Raw genomic sequence first — 19,300 nt, 5'->3', positions numbered from 1 at the left:
TTATCAAAGCAACATTTTTCCCTTTTAATTTAATAGTTCTTTGGGGCCATGAATAATATTATAAACATAATAAAACAGGAAAAGATTATTGATTACCACTTATCATCTGTCTAAGAAATTATATTATTTGCATTTTTATGATTAAAGATCAGACCTGATTTATTATGCCACGTTTTCACTTAGCATTAACATTTTTCCTGTAGTTTTATGTAGCCCATAATCACAATTTTAACTAGCTAGTAGTGTATTCTTTGCTTCCTATTTCCTCCAGAGCCCTTCTTCATCTCTAGCAAATTTCCACTTGGCTTTCATGTTTCTACATAGCTTGCCAAGCTTCCCTCATTTCTGTTGAGTTTTATGATCCTAGTGCTTTGCATATACATTTGCTACAGAATTTTTGATATAATGTTTTGAATTTTATGATTATTATGACAAATGAGGTACATCTGAGAGTGAATTATACAACCCTATATCCTGATGCCTGACTCTCTGGCAGTCACATAATAGGCAGTGTGCTTGCAGAGTGCAGATATCATTTTGAGGTCTAGGGATTGAAGGACAGATGAGATTTGCTTTCTGGGTTTAATATTTAAAACAGCAGTGCAGACACTGCTAGTGTTAGATACCATGTTCCCTCTGCCTTCCCTCACCGGCCCCCCGAATCTCTTTTAGTTTCTCTCTCTCTCTAGTTCAGGCTATGCAGGAACTCATTCCTGCCTAGACCTTCTGAGTACTATGATCACAGGTGTGTGCTGACACATCTTTTAGAGCTGTGCATGTGGTGGTAGGAAAATCCAGGTAACTGTGACTATGGTTTTTTCAACTCACACTTTTTATTTCTTATAAGTTCTCATGTTTCCAGGAACGATAAGCTGAGAAGTAATAATACATTTCTAAAGCTTGATTTTTCTTAATAAATTATTTTCCAAAAGTTTCTTTTTCCTCATATGAACATTGCTTTCCTCTGCTACTTGCATAATTCTATTTGGAAACTTGAAAGTTATTTTTCACCAAATTATTTAAGTTTCTGTTGAAGGCAGAGTTCTAAGATGTTCTTCAAGAGTGCCTATGTTTCCTCCTTCTGTATGCAGACTCCTAGAAGCCTCTGAAATTATAAACTTGATAACTGTATTTCCATGGTTAATTTATATTATATGGCCTTTAGAAAAGGAAGATAATCTTCCTACCATACCTTCTTAGAAGTTGAGATCACATTAGTCCTTGGAAGGCATTTTTTTTTCTGTACTGTTGGCTATAGAAATCTGAGCTAATAGATTAGTGTTGTTTGAAGACCAACTTTGTGGCCATTAGGTGTATGTCAAAAGTGTTGTTTGAAAGCCAACTTTGTGGCTATTAACTGTATGTCAAAAAGTGAATGCAATATCGTTCAAATGTTATAATTGTTATATATATATATATATATATCGACATATCTATGTCGATATATATATATATATATATTCTAATTTGTTTTGCAGTGAGTTTTACTTGTATGAAAATTTTGCCTTTTTATTTTCTTTTTAGCTAAAAACCTAAAAATTATACTTATTTATTTATTCTGTATGTTTGCATTCATTCATGCATTGCAATAGTGTATGTATGGATGTCAGAGGACAACATTTGGGGATGTGTTCTTTACTCCCACTGTGTGGATTCTATATATTGAACTCAGATTATCAGGTTTGTGGCAGTACCTTTGCATGCTGAGCCATATCACCAGACCCCCTTTTTTACTATTATATTTGAGACAAAGTCTTCTTATGTAGCCCAAGCTGGCCTTGAACTCAGAACCCTTTGCCTTAATCTTGTGCATGCTGAGATTGGAGTCATGCCCACAATGCCCACCCAAATTCTTCTGTTTTATATAACTGAGTCTTCTGACTTTTTTCTTGATTTCTATATTTTGTTTAAATTAATGTTTTAACATAGGGTTTTAGTCTGTAGCCCAGACTATGCATGAACACACCATGTAGCTCAAGCTGGCCTCAAACTGGTGGCGATCCTACTGCCCCAGCCTCCCGAGACCTGGGATTCCAAGTGTGAGCCCTTACTTCAGATTTTAGAATGCAGCCAACAGGGCTCTATGTGTAGAACTTCGAAGATTTGAGTATGTGGCCAAAGAATAAAGCTGTTGGATTTGTCACTGGGATCCTTCTTGTGGGATGATATGTTACTTTGCAACATGAATTTTAGGATTTCTGACTTACTGAAGTTCCCCTTTTGATATTTGAATAGAGATTAGTACTTCTATACTTTTAACATGTTATCTCAGTTGAAGATAGTACCCTCTAACTGCCATCAGTCTCCTTTCATCAGGACACTCGATGAGAAAGGGGGTCCTCCAGGCTTTGCATTTTATCCCACTCTTTTGCCAAATCCTCTGGATGGTATAGTCACCATGTTCTAAGCTAATGTGGATTTCTATAGGATGAATCTATAAAAGCACACATTTTCGGTTTTCATCCATCAATCCTATATCAGACTGAAAAGTACTGTTATAACTGTTTGTTATAACGCCATGTTATTGGTCATGGTTGATGCTTCACATATTTCTATACCATTCCTAGATTGATGTTAAAAAAACCCTTAAACAAGGAATCCTTTTCATGATGGATCATTTGTTCTTTTAACTTATGAATGTTAAGGACCTGCTGCATGCCTTGCTAGCTTTGTTTCTCATTTGGCCCTTTATGATAAGAAAGTCTTCAGTGGAGATACATTGACAGAGAGAAACAGTACAGATTTGGAGAGAGGTCTGGCACAGGGAAAATGTTAGGGGATTCACAGGGATGACCCCAACAAAGAAGCCAGGCAGTGGTGAAGAAGATGCCATTGATGCCCTTCCCCTAAAATGAAATTGATACCTAACTTGGTTACCATTCCTAGAGCCTTCATCCAGTAGCTGTTCAAAGCAGAAACAGGCACCGACAGCTAAGCACTGAATTATATGACTAGAATCCAGTTGTGGAGAGGGAGGAGGGATGAGCAAAGGAGCCAATATGGGGCCTGCAGAAACAGTGGACCTGACCTACTGATAGCATGGAGATCCTAGTCATAAAGCTGGGGAAACAGCATTGTACTAAACCAAGCTCTCTGAATGTGGGTACCAGCTAGGAGGCCAAGACAGTCTATGTGACCCCTAACAGTGGAGCCAGTCTTTATCCCTAGAGCACAAATTGACTTTGGGAGCCCATTCCCTATGGAGGGATACTATTGCAGCCCAGATACATCAAGGAGGGCCTAGGCCCTCCCCCAAATGATATGACGGACTTTGAAGGTCCCCCGTGGAGGGCCTCACTATCCCTGGGGAGGAGTTGGGGTGGGGTGGGGGGGTCGATAGGGAACATGGAGGATGTCAGGGCAAGGGAACGGGGGAATGGATATGTAGATATGAGTAGTAATTAAAGAAAAAAAAAAGAAAGTCTTTAGTGTTAGAATTGAAAGTATATGTATTCGTTTTTCCTGCTTGGCTTAATAAGAAGCCTTGCTTGTGTTTTAGTTCTGATGAATTTGAGGCATTATTTTGATTTTTATGATATAAATGTATGATACATTGTTCAAATATGATATCATTTCTATTAGAGCTTAATATCAGCATTGAGATAGTGTGAAAATGAGAAAACTCTAATTATGATCCTGTCAGGGGCATGTAGTCATTATGTATAGATTAACAAGTTAAATGATTCTGTCATATGGTGTCATATAAACACTGAAAAGAACTGAAAGGTAACCAAGGGCAGATGCTTGATGTTACAGACTAGAAACTAGCTGTAGAGTATGGAATAGCATACTCAGAAACACACAAACCATATCATGTAGAACGTTAGGCCTCCTGACACTTCTAATGTTCTGGATTCTGTTCTGTGTACACTTTTACCATATTTGATAATTCTGTAGAAACATGACATGTGCTTCACAGTAAGAAATTTATATATAGGTTGGAATTGGGAGGGTTTCTTATACTTACTAGCTGTTCTTTAATACTGAAACAATATGGCTTCTGTTAAAACCGTTGGTGACCCTTCTATCTTTTAAAGTCCCTGACTATATGGTAATTGGAAACTTAGACTGCAGCCTTATATTTTGGTTAAATTGGGATATTTGAAAAATTTGGAAATGTGCTGTAAAAGAGTACCTTTAGCTTGCATTGCCTATAGAAAGGATACATGTTTGCAGATACTTTTCCTTCTGCTAACCCTCTCCCCTGGTGCTGAGGAACTGAGCTTTGTGTTTGTGTAGGGCTTTGTGTATGCTCAGCAGATGTTCTACCTCCATGCTACATCCTTAGCCTCCTCCCAACTGCTTTGGAAGAGGCATTAATATATTTTAATAAAGAAATATTGATCTTTTAGTTGAATGAAAACATCTTAGTTGTTAAATTGCTTTTATTTTGTGTCTTAAATTCATATTTTCATTTCTTTTATATTGAAAATCTGAAAGTGGTATCACAATTCCTTCAATTACTGCCTGTTTTAAAGTTTAAATTCATTGTAATTCAGGAACATGAATGAATCCTTTTTCTTTCACTTCTTCCCGTTGTATAACTGACATCTTCTATAATATAAATATAGTTACTTAGGACATCTAGGATTATTCTGTCTTCAGTAACTTGAGAAGGTAACTCTTGTTTTTGTCTACTTTCAGAAAATTTTGCAAGTAATATAACTATGTTCATACTCGCAATTACAGCAGTATTTTAAATTCCTCTGTTTCTTTCATTTAACTATGTAGGGAAATTATATCCTCTCTAATTCTCGGGTTCCTCTTATTTAACATGGAGATAGAATCTTAGAGCCATTGTTCAGATCAAGTCCAACAAGCAGTTATCCAGGGCACAGGTTTTATAAACAGTGACTATATAGAATACTGTTCCTAAGTGCAAGCTTCGGGAGATGTTTTGAAATATTCTTATTGCCCACCATCCTGTTCAGCCCATTTATCTCCCAGCATCAATTTTCAGTCCTTTTTCCTTATACCAAAGACATTGATCTGTCTCACTGGAAGAGATCTGTTCCAAGGTCTCCAGAGTTGAGCCTCTTTATTTCTCTTGTGAGAACACAGGAGATGAGCTGTTTATCTCTGAAGGACATCAGGACACATATTGGAAGTTTTCTTTCTAGCATTTTCTCTGATCCTGAGAACAGCACATATTTGGACAGAACAAATGTATGTGTGGTACTTGTGTAGAAATTATACATAACTATTTAATAATTCAATCTGTTCATTTTTCACCTCTGTCATTTCAGCTTGTCCATCTTAGGTTCCTGAAGTGGCCAGCTTCTAAGTGATTTTGGCAATGATCTTCTCTCCTAGTTTAACTTTCCTTGACCAAAGAAGCTTCATCAATGCCAGTACTGCAGCATCCTTGACACCAGCTGTGTGCTTCCCTGTCACCTTTACAGCCTCTTGCAGCTAGGCTTTGGTAGAGACTATTTTAGCTTCCTCGGATACCATTCTACTGAAAGTTTTCTAAAACAGTGGGATAAAAAAAGTGAACAAACAAAAACAAAGATCTGGATCTGAAGGTAGAAGTAATCACCAGTGGTTAAGAATGGTAGCATTCCAACTGCTGACTGCATTGCAGTTTGGTCATTGGTGGTATTTGTGGCAGGTCTGTGGTTAAGCCAAGAGAGGAAAAGGAGGAGATAAGGAAGTTGTAAAGAGAATGTTGTCTAAGTTTGCTTCTGTTGTTGTAATAAACACCATGACCAAAACCATCTTGGGGAGGAGGGTTTACTTTAGTTTACAGTTTATGGTCCATTGTGAAGGGAAATCAGAGCGGACTCACACAGGAGACAGGAACTGCAGTGGAGGCCATTAAGGATCATTGCTTACTGGCTCATTCCTTATGGCTTTCTCAGGCTGCTTTCTTATATTCCAGAGGACTACCTGCCCAGGAGTGGTATCACCCACATCGAGCTGGAGCTGGATCCTCCCACATCAATCAACAATCAAGAGAATGCCCCCACAGGCCAGTCTTACTGAGGCATTTTCTCAGTTGAGATTCCCTTGTCTCAGATGCATTAGCTTGTGTCAAGTTGGAGAAAACCTAACCAGCACAGCTGTACAACCTTAGAAACAAATGCATGTCTGTGGCTGGCAGTGGTAAATTTGCCTCAAATTTTTTACAGATTAGCAGTTTCCTGAGGGATACATACATTTCCACAGTGGCATTTAAGACACGATTCTCCCTTCCCATCAAGCTTTAACTTACTTTCTTATACTTTTATACATATTTAATTTTTGAGAAAAAAATAAGAGATATGTGGTAGTTATGGTTTTTGCTTGTTTGTTTTCTTTCCATCTTGCATCTTGCTTTCTTTGTTCCAGAAATCAAACAACAATCCTTGAAAGATGATCTGTTCCTACCATTTGTATGTAAGTTTAATTAGAGGTCTTTTGCATGTATAACTGAAATATGGCCGCAATAGAACATTTTATTGAATTATTTTTGGGCTAAGTATCAACCTGTTTTTGCACTCATTTTAAGAAATTGATTGAATTGTAAGTTCATTGTTTTATGGCATGACCACTTTTAGAAGTAATATATAGTAGAGTTACTTCCTATTCTATTAGTTATCTATTAAGACCAAGTATCCACTAGGGATATAATGGGTTAATGTGCTCCTCTTTTACTACCTATGTCTTATATTTTAGTATTAGCTGCACTGACCTTCCCAACAACCTCTACCCTTATTCCTGTTCTTATATTCTCATATTTAAAAAAATCCTTTGACTAATTTACCAAATGTTAGGAACTTCTTTTGTGAGCCTTAGACCTAAAGTATCAGGTGTGTGTGTGTGTGTGTGTGTGTGTGTGTGTGTGTGTGTGTGTGTGTGTGTATTCACACCGTAACCAGTTATAATTTGATACTGCTGCATATATACTAGGGTAATAAAAGGGAGTGGTAGTAATTAGTAAGTGTTAGGGCAAAACAACAAAAGAATAAAAGTATTTTAGCTGACACGTGATGTTATGATGGATGTGAGACTATTACTGTATGAACATAATTCAACTGGATCACAGAAGTCTAGCAAGAGCTGGATTTTCTTAGGTTATTAGAGATGGCTCTAATTGGGAGGGAAGAAAAGCAATAAAAAGTAGGTGGCACAAACAGAAGGGGAAATGTTTTACTCTAACTCTTAGATCAGGAAAATACTTACATTTACCATTGGTTAAGTAGTATATTCTTACTATTTTGATAGTGTAAAATGAAATGACACTATTTTTAGAAGTTCATAACTAATTCATCAGCAGGGGTTTTCAGTTGTTTTCCTGTAGAGAGTAGGATGGTCTATGTCATACATTTACATGTGAGCTAAATAGGAAAAAACTGGGGTACATCATGTTTGGAAGTAATTACAGATACTTTATGTGAGTGGAACATTCTTTCTTTACTATTTTATTTAGTTTTAGTTACATGTATTCCTACTTGATTTCATGTGCAGCACTTGTATGCAGGTACCTACATAGGCCAGAAGAGGACATTGGGTTCCCTGGAACTGTTGGTCATGTGTAGGACTGTGAACTACATTCAGGTTCTCCCCTCACTTCCCCCTCCACCCCGAGACAGGGTTTCCCTATGTAGCTTTGAAGCTTGTTCTGTAACTAGCTCTTGTAGACAGGCTAGTCTCTAACTCACAGAGATCCGACTGCCTCTGCTACCCAAGTGCTAAGATTATAGGCATGCGCCACTGCCAGGCCACATCCAAGTTCTTTTCAAGAGTGACAAGTGCTCTTAACTCCTGAGCCATCTCTCTAGCCCCAAGCAGCATCTTCTTAATGGAAAGTTTTCATTAAAGAACTAAATGTTTAAATTTTATCCTCAAGATCTGTAAATATGGGAACCTTGAAAATATGTGACAGTTTTAATATTTCCACATTAAATAGTTCTTATGGCTTACTTAAAATGTATACTGTTCCTTTGGTTGGGACATAAGAGTTGCTTTCATAAGCATATATTTGGCTTTTAGAATCTAAGCAGTGACACATTGGAAATGAAACATTATTTCTCTTGTTTAAAGTAAACACATTTTAGAATCTTCATATTTTGTTTGGCAATATCCAAACATAAAAACTACCTAAATTCACTCTCTTTAAGGAAGCTAGATTAGTTTGTGTGTATCTTTATGTAAGTTACATCGTATTTGCTTATGAGGAGTCATTCAAATGCAGATTTTCAAGAAGTAGTACAGTTATCTGCAACATTTCCATCTCAGTGATTTGGTGAAATAATACTAGATGTCAATTTAAATGTTTCACTTCCAGCCCAGAAGGAAAACATCTTATGTAGATTCCTATGAGCTTGCTGAACCAAAACTTAGTTCTTTGTATGTGAGGTATCTTGTCACTACATTTGGATAGTTGTACACTTCAAAGGTTTGATGTTATTGACAGCTTTTGAATATTAGTAAATATAAAGTAAATAGTGAAATATATTTTGTTGACTTCTGGTGTGTGTGTGTGTGTGTGTGTGTGTGTGTGTGTGTGTGTGTGTGTATCTATGTGTATGTGTGTGATTTTTATTCTAGTATATATTTTTGGGTTTCCTTCTCTTAAAACATAGAGCCCTTTATGAGACCCCTTGTTTCTCAAATATGTCTGTCATAAGAAGTAACTTATTCAAGAGCTGGAAAGATGGCTCAGAGATTAAGAGCACTTGTTGCTTTATAGAGAACTCTGGTTCAGTTCCCAGAACTCAGATGGTGGCTCACAAGTATCTGTAACTCTAGTTCCAAGGGATCCAGTACCTTCTTCTAGTTTCTAGGCACAAGACATATACACTCATATATTATATTATATTATATTATATTATATTATATTATATTATATGGGACCTCATGATACTGAGAAGCTTCTGTAAGGCAAAGGACACAGTCAGCAAGACAAAACACCAGCCCACAGAATGGGAAAAGATATTTACCAACCCCACATCCAACAGAGGGCTGATATCCAAAATTTACAAAGAACTCAAGAAGCTAGTTTCTAAAATACCAGGTAATTCATTTAAAAAGTGGGAAACAGAACTAAATAGAGAATTCTCAAAAGAGGAATATAAAATGGCTGAAGGAAACATAAGAAAGTGCTCAACATCCTTAGCCATCAGGGAAATGCAAATCAAAACATCTCTGAGATACCATCTTTCTCCTGTCAGAATGGCTAAAATCAAAAACACCAATGACAACTTATGCTGGAGAGGATGCAGAGAAGGAGGAACACTCTTTCACTGCTGGTGGGAGTGAAAACTTGTATGGAAATCAGTATGGCGGTTCCTCAGGAAAATGTGAATCAGTCTACTATTCAAGATCCAGCAATTCCACTCTTAGGCATATACCCAAAAGAAGCACATTCATACAACAAGGACATCTTTTCAACTATGTTCATAGCGGCATTATTTGTAATAGCCAGAACCTGGAAGCAACCTAGATGCCCCTCAACTAAAGAATGGATAGAGAAAATGTGGTACATTTACACAATGGAGTACTACTCAGCAGAAAAAAACAATGGAATCTGGAAATTCGCAGGCAAATGGATGGAAGTAGAAGAAACCATTCTGAGTGAGGTAACCCAGTCACAAAAAGACAAACATGGTATGTACTCATTCATATATGGATTTTACATATAAAGCAAAGGGTTACAATCCACACTGCCAGAGAAGCTAAGAAACAAGGAGGACTCTAAGAGAGATATACATGGTCCCCCAAAGAAGGGGAGAGGGACAAGATCCCCTGAGCAATTTGGGAGCATCGAGGGAGGGGAGAGGGAGCTAGGAGAATGAGAAGGGGAGAAGATGAGGGGTGAGGAGGACATGAGGGAGCAGGAAGGTTGATTTGGGGGAAGAATAGAGGAGAGCAAGATAAGAGATACTGTAATAGAGGGAGCTATGATAGGTTTAAAGAGAAATCAGGCACTAGGGAAATGTCCGGAGATCTACAAGGGTGACACCAACTAACAATCTAAGCAACAGAGGAGAGGCTACCTTAAATGTCCTCCCCTGATAATGAGATTGATGACCACCTTATATGCCATCTTAGAGCCTTCATCCAGCAGCTGATGGAAGCAGAGGCAGACAACCACAGCTAAACACTGAACTGAACTGGAATCCAGTTGCAGAGAGGGAGGAATGATGGTCAAAGAGGTCAAGACGAGGCTAGTGAAACCCACAGAAACAGCTGACCTGAACAAGGGGGAGCTCATGGTCCCCAGACTGATAGCTAGGAAACCAACATAGGACTGTTCTAGACCCAATGAATGTGGGTGTCAGTGAGGAGGCCTCGGAAATCATTGGGGCCTCTTGTAGTAGATCAGTACTTATCCCTAGCATAGGAATGGACTTTGGGAGCCCATCACATATGGAGTGATACTCCCTGAGCTTAGACACATGGGGGAGGGCCTAGGCCCTATCCCAAAGGCTATGACAGACTCTGAAGACTCCCCCATGGGAGGCCTCACCCTCCCTGGGGAGCAGAAAGGGTATGGGATAGATAGGGTGTTAGTGGGGGGCAGGGGAGAAAGAAGGGAGGGAGAGGGAACTGGGATTGACATGTAAAACAGTCTTGTGTCTAATTTAAATAAAAAATGGAAAAAAATAAACCACTCATTCAATAGGTAAGTTCCTACCAATAGTTAATGTTCTTTGAAGTGAATAAAAAGATACAATATTTATAAAGGATTAGAAAATAGTAAAAACCATGGAGATGTTCAACATGGTGGAAGGTACTGGAAGAGCTGAAGGGCGAATGAAGTAGATAAATATTGTCTTACTAAAATTTCCATCAGGGTTGAAGAGCTTTGCCTATGTTTTTTGTGTTTAGTCATCTTTAATTCAAATGTGACAGTTCAGTACAAGCCATTCATAGGGTTTGGGGTTTGTCTTTTTAAAAACAAAACAACAAGGAAAAGGCAATAAAATGATCTTTCTGCTTTTCAAAAGATATCACAGAAAGAACTACAGACAGGGTCATAGAAGATCAATTCAACTTACCCATTCTTTCATTATTGACCCCTTCTCATTACCAGTAGTTTGTATCCATTCCATAATCTTAATTCATGTTCCTCAAATCAAATTTACAGTTCAGCTATGTTTATATAACCTTTTAAAATACTTATTACCATTGACATTTTTTTCTCTCTAGTCATGTTTGGTTCTATCCTAAGTTTCTGGGCCATCCAGCTTCTGCATCATGGCCTCCAGGCTGTGTCAGAGGTGGGATCACTATTGTGGCATGGGTCTCAGCCTGGACCAGCTATTGGTTGGCCACTCCCACAATCTCTGCAACACTGTTACCCCAGCATATCCCATAGGACAGACTGTAGGTCAAAAGTTGTGTGACTGGGTTGGTGTCCCAATCTCTCCACTGGAAGTCTTGCCTGGTCATAGGAGATGGACAGTTCAGGCCATATATCCACTATTGGGGTCATCTTTGTAGATTCCTAGGAGTTTCCCTTGTATTAGGATTCTGCCTGGTCCTGAAATGCTTCCCTCTTCCAGTCATCTCTTTCAATACTCTCTCCCTTCATCCACCCCAGCCCAGTCCCCCGTGTTCCTATCCCCACCCACAGTCACTCATGTGTCCCCCCTTGGGCATTCCTTATTACCTAGTCTCTCTGGGCCTGTGGATTGTAGCCTGGTTATCCTTTACTTTATAGCTGTGTATACATGAGTATATGCCATGTTTGTCTTTTGAGGTCTGGGTTAACTCATAGATCAGTGCCTAACTCAAGTGTCTTCATAGAGCCTTCATCCAGTAAATAATGGAAACAGATACAGAGACCCACAGCCAAATATTAGGCCAAACTCAGGGAATCCTGATGAAGAGAGGGAGGAAGGATTGTATGAACCAGAGAGGTCAAAGGCATCACAAAGGAACCCAAAAAAACAATTAACCTCAGCTCATAGGAGCTCACAAAGTCAGTACCAACAACCAGGGAGCCTTCATGGGACCAACCTAGGCCTTCTACATATATATTACAGTTGTGTAGCTTGGTCCTAACAATGGGAGTAGGGCCTATCCCTGATGCTTTGGCTGGCTTTTGAGAACCTAGTCCCCATAATGGATTGCCTTGCCCAGTGTCAATACAAAGGGAAGTGCTTAGTCTTACCTCAACTTGATATGTCATGCTTTGTTGATACTCATGGGGCATGCCTCTTTCTGAACAAAATTAGAGGAGGAATGGATGTGGTAGGTCAGAGGGGAGGAAGTGGGGAGGGAATGGGAGAAGAGGAGGGAGGGGAAAACTGTGGTTGGAATGTAAAAGAAATAGTTAATTAATAAAAAACTACTTTGTACCAGCTTGCTTCTTATAATGCCAGACAAACCCCAACATTTCAATATGTGTTTCTTTTTAAAATAAGGCCAGGGGGGTGTTACTTGTAGAAAGTAATTTTTGCCTGCATAAATTTTCCCAGAAATAGCACGTGTCATTCAAAGGCCTAGACCCTCTCATGCTTTCACAGTTAAACATGTAGCCTGATGTGTATAGAAGCATGGATAACATGTTGAAGATTACAAGTATTATAGCTGTTTTTCTATTTATTCAAAGCATAGTAAGAAAAATAGTCCAATTTTGAAATTCAGTAGCACAAGATGGACTGGTATTATTTCTTTGACTTTGGTCTCTTTTCTTTGTGCATAAAGGCTATATATACTCTGTAGACATTTGATGTGCTTCTTGCAACAATAAATTTTCCCTACATGTTTTCATGAGGTAGGCCATTCTTCTCCATGCTTTGGGGCTCTCCATTATGTATGCTGATGCTGTTTTCCAAATGGCTTCAATACAGGTGGAACCAGTTTTACTTTCCAAAATTCCGCTCCTCCTTTCCTTAATGTTGGTCTGATTTGAAGTGTAGGTAGATCGTCTGGAATCCTGTGGTGCCTTGGCAGGGAAGATAGGAAAGCAAAAGCATGACCTCGAAGTTTGGAGGGCTAGTTGGAACCTGAATCACTTTTGTTCAGTGTAAATGATATTAAAAGCTTGACATCATTGTCCTCCAGTTCAAGTTTATCCCTTCTATGTATTTTACCATGTAACATGCTGGGATCTGCTGTCTTGGCTTATAATCTCTACTTTGTAATAATGTGAGCTCCGAGGGCATCTGCCTCTGACTACTTTCTCATTGGCAAATTTCCTCTGGCCTGTGTGGCCCTGCTCCTAGAAAATTGCCAAGCATTAGTCTGTGCCAAGATCTTTGTTTATTAACTTTCTGAATTCTTTGCTCAGTATAGTAGTGTGGACAGTCCCCACCTTGTGATGCTTCAACTTATGTTTCTTATGATAGTGTGAAAGTCATAAAATTTAGCAGAAACTTGCTTAGTTTTACAATCTGGTCTTTTCCAGGACTAACAGTATGTGGTATAGTACTTCTATCACTGGCAGCTGCAGTGAGACGAGGCTTTAATCCATCCACACAAGCAGAAATAAAAAATACCAGAGAGTCTAAAGTGTGGCTATTTTGGTAGGGTAGGTAGATTAAGCCCATTTTGGGTTTATGATATTTTTAAATTTTGGGTTTACAATATTTTAAGTTGTGACCATTTATTGTGACATGAGTTCTCTGTAAACCAAAGAGTGTCTGTTAGGATGTCCCACTCAGGTCTCCCTTTCATGAAGGCTTTTGGTTTCACTGTGAGGAATACAACATGAGTGGCTGACTCAGCTGCCAAAATTCAGCATGGCTAGTGTAACCTCTTTCCCAGTTAGGCCCACTTTTGTGACTGATTGTCACATAACTATTATGGTCTGGCCATTTCGGCCTAACTAGTGACAACTATGAAGGGCATTATAGATCTTGCATTCCCATGGGGTCACCCAGGAAAGTTTCTAGATGTGTGTCACAATTTGACTTTTTTCTGTGTGCAGACTTGCTGCCTTCCCTTCCATTTCCATAGGTTTGACCCCCAAGTTAATCCTAAATTAACATTCTGCAAGCTCATCTAGGTGAAGAGGTCTGCTTTCCTTCTAACCCAGTGTTGGCTATAGTTTTCTGAGCAAGACTTTATTTATGACCCTAGTTTAACAATATTTGGCAGCCTATTTTACATCAAGCCTGAGCTTGAGTTTGGCAGAACATTATACGTTGATATGGATCTTAATTTTCTGAATAATAATCTGGAAATAGACTTTTGACTTAAAACACACATTGGAAGTTGCTAAAGAGATTATACTTTCCCCTAAATACTTTGTTCTTATTATTTCACTGAGAGAAATGTGCTCTCGTTAGCAGCAGCAGTTGTTCTTCATGCTCCAAGCATTGTAGGAGTCTAAGATGTTCAATTATGTTTAACTTTAGCCTGGTCATCACTAACCTCTTTTTCATTTATGAGGAGAATAACAAACATTTATATCAATAAATAGAGATTTTTAAATGATCTCCATGCTGTGAAATGGAAAAATAACTTTATAATTCATTCCATTGGAACTGTTTTCATCAAATAGGTAAGAAATACAAAATTCCCATGGGAACAAAGTAACAGTTATGCATAAAATGAATGCAAATATTTGTGGTGGTTTGAAAGAAAATGGTCCCCAAAGGGAGTGGCATTTTAGGAGGTATGGCTTTGTTGAAGTAGGTGTGGCCTGTTGGAGGGAATGTTGTTCTATGGGAGTGGGCTATGAGGTTCAAGTGTTACTCAGTGTGACAATGAGTCCACTTCCTGTTGCTTTCTGGTCAGAATGTAGCCAGCACCATGTCTGCCTGTACTCCACCATGATCCTGAACATAATGACAATGGACTAGACTTCTGAAACTGTAAGCAAGCAGTTCCAATTAAATTATAACAGTTACCATGGTCCTGATGTCTCTTCACAGGTTGAAGAAACTGTGTTTCATCATTTTATTGTTTCATATGATGAAAAATAACATGTGATATAAAGTTGCATTTACTGTATAATTAATATTATTCATGAATTATCTGTATTGAGAAAGTTATGAATTATTTTATAACATATGATTCATATACATCATTAATACTTCTCAAGTCTAATTTCAAAGAGATTATAAGTAAAGAAAATACATACTCAAGTGTGTCATGGACACAGGGCTGTAGAGAAGATGGGTAGCTCAGGAAATTAGAAAAATAATACATGAACAAAGCAGGAAGCTCTAAAAGAGAGGTTGAAATTATTTACCTAAAAGAGCCAAACAGAAATACTTAGGCTGAAGAGTACAATGTAAAAAAGAACAAAATGCCTAGAGAGTGTTGATACCAGATTTGATCAAAAATGCCCAGAACAAATTTCACTCGAAAGTGATGGAAAGATAAAGAATTTCTCAATCAAAGAAGCATTAGGTCCTTAAAAGAATTGCTATCGGTAGTCTTCCAGATGAAAAGAATAGATGCCAATTCATAATATGAAACATATAGATGCATGAGGTTCACCAATATAGAGTGTTCTATTGCTGTGATTTTGGTTTGTAAATCACTTATTAGTTTAGCATAAAAGTTAAGAGGCAAACATTTTGAAGTAACTGTCACTACAGCAATTTGTTAATGTGTAATCAGCATAAAATATATGTAAATTGTGATAACAAAAAGATGGGTAATTTTTTTGTGCATGTTTTGTCAGAATATAGATGGGCACCTCTGTCTTTTTGCAATGTCACAATTTATTGAACAACCAATAAATTTTCAAACGACATTACTTTGTTTGTTAATCAGATAGCACTGATTTCCATTGATATCTGCTATTGGCAAACACAGGTTTTTATTCCAATATTAATTACTAATAACATTAATTGTCAGATGACACATTAACATTTCATACACTAATATACAAAGTATATTGAAATGGAAGTGAAACAAGAGGATTTTCTAAGAAGTGAAATATTCCATCTTACAAGGAAGCTTATTAAGAACAGAAATAAAAAACTCAAAGGCTTCAGGAAGTCCCTGAAGCTGACCAGGTTCACTAGGTCACCTCCCCCAACACCCTTTTCAAAGTATATGTAAGTACTAAGGACTGCTGAGAGACACTTTCAGCCAAGTCGGTGTGCTTGGAAGAAACAGATCAGCTGAAACTCCTGGAATAGGCTCAGACCAACTGAGCTATCTAGAAAGGATGTTCTCCAACCTGTTTAGTTGTTTACAAGTTATGTATAATACTATAAGATTTCAGCTTTGTAAGCTGTCACCCATGCTGGGTTGAGTTTTAGTTATATAGCTGTGTTTGTATTGTTTCTGCCCTGTAATTAACTCCTCATCTGTGTTTCTACAAGTAACCCCAGTAAAGTTCTTTGGCTTATCAATTTGGACATTGGTGTTGTCTATTCTGGTTTTCATTGATTCCCTATCTGAGATGAGTAAACAGATTCACATCTGAATGAGATGGCGCCCACATTCTTGGGCATTTGAATACTTTGTTCCCATTTGGAGTCCCTGTTTGGGCAGGCATAGAGGTGTGGCCATGATGGAGGAAGTATGTCATAGGAGTGGGTTTTGAGAATTTAAAGAGGTGCCATTTTGAGTTTGCTCTCTCTGCTTGCTGCTTACAGTGTAAGATGTGAACTCTCAACTGTTTCCGCAGCCATGCCTGGTGCTTGCTGCCATGTGTCTCCACCATGATGGACTATTATCCCTCTAAACTGCAAACTAAATAAACTCATCCTTCTCTGGGTTGCCTTGGTAACGGTAAATTATCACAAGGAACAGAAACCTAACTAAAACAATATCTCCCTAGGAGTAGTGTCGAATGACATTTGATCTTAGCATACTCCTTTTATAGTTCCAGGAGAAGGCATTCCATCTGGTATGATTGATAGGCACACACATCTGTTTCTTACGTGATTTGGTGTATTTTCCAGTGTCATTATTTGTTGGCATAAATAAATGATCAGTTTGTGCCGGTGGTGTGTTGGCAGATGGTGGTTACTCACTTGCATAAACAAGATGTGCAGAGTCATTCTTTCTTGGCACTTACACTCCTAGTGGAATAACTCTGGTCAAAGCTGTTGCTTTATAAAATAAAATCATTCTTGCTTAGTCTAAAAACTGCTATTCCATATAACATAGAGCAGGACCAACCTTGTTTGTAAAACTGTAATGCTTTTGTATATAATCAAAGTTAAATTATTATTTTTAAATCCATTAATGTGAACAATGATTTTTGTAAACCTCTTGGGAAGTAGGAACCAAAAAGTCTATGGTCATATATAAATGATAAAGGAGTCAAAACATCTCCTACAAAAAAATCACCAAATCCCAAAGGGAGACAAAATGGGCTTTTAGTTATAAAAAGAATAAATTTGAAGATGTAATTATCATACTACAGCATAGTGACTATGGTAATCTTTATTTTTCAACCTGACTGGATGCACAGGGTTGATACAGCACACCTCTAGATGTGTCTTTGATGGCATTCTCAAAATGATTATGTTATAAGGACTCTGACCTAATCAGTGAATTTATCCCATGATGAATTAGTAGTGTGGCAGCATTATCGAGAAGCGGTAAAAAGTAGAGTATGGTGTTGTGTCCTTGGAAGAAATGGGTCACTGACCCCTTCCTGTGTCCAACTTTCCTTTCTCCTTGACTGCCATGATATGATTGCTCTTCTCCACCATGTCTTCCTACCACAATGGGCAGACACCTTGAGCCCAAATAAATCCTTCCTGTTTGAAATTTTTCAGTTAAGTAATTTTTGTCTAACTAATGTGGCAACTGTAGATGATAATATTGTATTATGCACTGAAAATTTGCTAAGAATATACATATATCCCCACCTCCCAGGTGGGTGGAGCTGTGGATCAAAGCTAAGACCTCTGTGTCTTGGTGTGCTAGGGAAGCTGTATCTCCAGACCAAGAGACACCATCATGTCTTTCCACTATATGTCTACACAAAAAAAGTTAGTGCACAATGTGGATATGCTAACCAGCTCGATTGTAGTAATTATTTCATAATGTATGTGTGAATTAAAGCCCTTACATATATATTATATTAACATGAATTTATGAACATATTGTATAGATGCATATACTTTATATTTATTTGTCATTATTACCCAGTACAGATTGAAAAATAATACTATTTAATTTTCTGAAGTAAATATGAATAGTCTACTTTTGAAAATAAACAAGAGATTTCCTTTATTTATCTTAAAAAGAATTTTTCCACTAAAATAATTCAATAAAGAAAATATCTGATATTCCCAGTGATTCTACAAAGCCACTCATGGTTAACACAGAATGTTAGTGTTTAGACTAATAGTTGACTTGAATAGAATATTTATCCATAATTAAATATTTTATATAGAAATGAAAAATCTTAGGATGGTATAAGGTGGTATGTCAATTATTACTTTGTGTCTTTCCCTAGTGATAAATTGTCATCAAGTTAATACTGTTGTAAAGTCTATGGCTTTAGTATTCTGAGATTTTATCATAAATAAAACCAAATCTACAAAGTGGAAGGGAAGCATTTTGTAATAGAGTAGTAGCCTATGTCTTGAACATGCATTTGTTGTTTGCAAGTAAAAGCTACTATTTACATTTTAATATATATCAAAGACTTTAAAATGAAAGCCTTTTAAATTTGAATAGGCATTTTCCTTTATTGTGTAAGCAAATGCCTGAAAATATAGTATAATAAAAATGGAAAAAGAATGTTTTTTCTTTTGACTTAGCACAGAATTTGATCTAGATATTCAGTTCAGCTGGAAAGAAGCAGATTCATTTTCATGCAATGCTGGGACCCTAAACTATAATGTAATAATAGACCTTCACTATACCTTCTTGTATTTTCAGTATTCCTTAATCTTTTGATAATTGGTATAAAATATCTGACTTTTTGCTGGAGAGGATAGTAATATAGCATGCACCTTCGCTCTGGTTGCTGATAGATGGCTTCTAGATGAGCCTTGGATGGGAGCTGCCTGGCTTTTCTTTCATTTCAAGCCTGGGTATGGTGGGGTAGAACGCACACATAGGAAAGTTCATTATTTTTCATCTATCAACAATAGTCTTGAACAGGATAGGTAGCTAGTGGGATCCTGTACTTATCTGGTCCTTGTCATTCACCTTCCCTTCTATGTTGGAGAAACAAAGAAACTTTAGCATGCTTTACTTGGATGGACATCTGGCCTTTCTGCTTTCTACTGCACTAGGAGGAAAATAACTTTCCCTTAGTTAGTTAGTTAATGTTTTGGATGTGTGTATAGGTTTTTGTTTTAGTTTTGTTTTTGTTTGTTTGTAGACTAAGTATAAGACTGTGTGGTTCCAGTGATGATTCCTGGTAATAGTGGAATTTATATCTATTAAGTTTTGTAGGTCAGCAAAATAAAACATTTCCCCAATACACTAG

General features: G+C 37.6%; 1 protein-coding gene across 1 annotated transcript in view; it reads left to right on the top strand.

Annotated features, from left to right (window-relative positions):
* The window catches only part of Macrod2 (mono-ADP ribosylhydrolase 2), a 1,968,760-nt gene that overhangs the window by 81,443 nt on the left and 1,868,017 nt on the right, over positions 1-19,300 (top strand). The gene's annotated exons all lie outside the window — the stretch shown is intronic.

This window comes from Cricetulus griseus, chromosome 6 (genome assembly GCF_003668045.3).
Source record: "Cricetulus griseus strain 17A/GY chromosome 6, alternate assembly CriGri-PICRH-1.0, whole genome shotgun sequence".
NCBI classification, from domain to species: domain Eukaryota; kingdom Metazoa; phylum Chordata; class Mammalia; order Rodentia; family Cricetidae; genus Cricetulus; species Cricetulus griseus.
The sequence above is the reverse complement of the archived record's forward strand: the minus strand, read 5'-3'. Positions and strand labels throughout refer to the sequence as shown.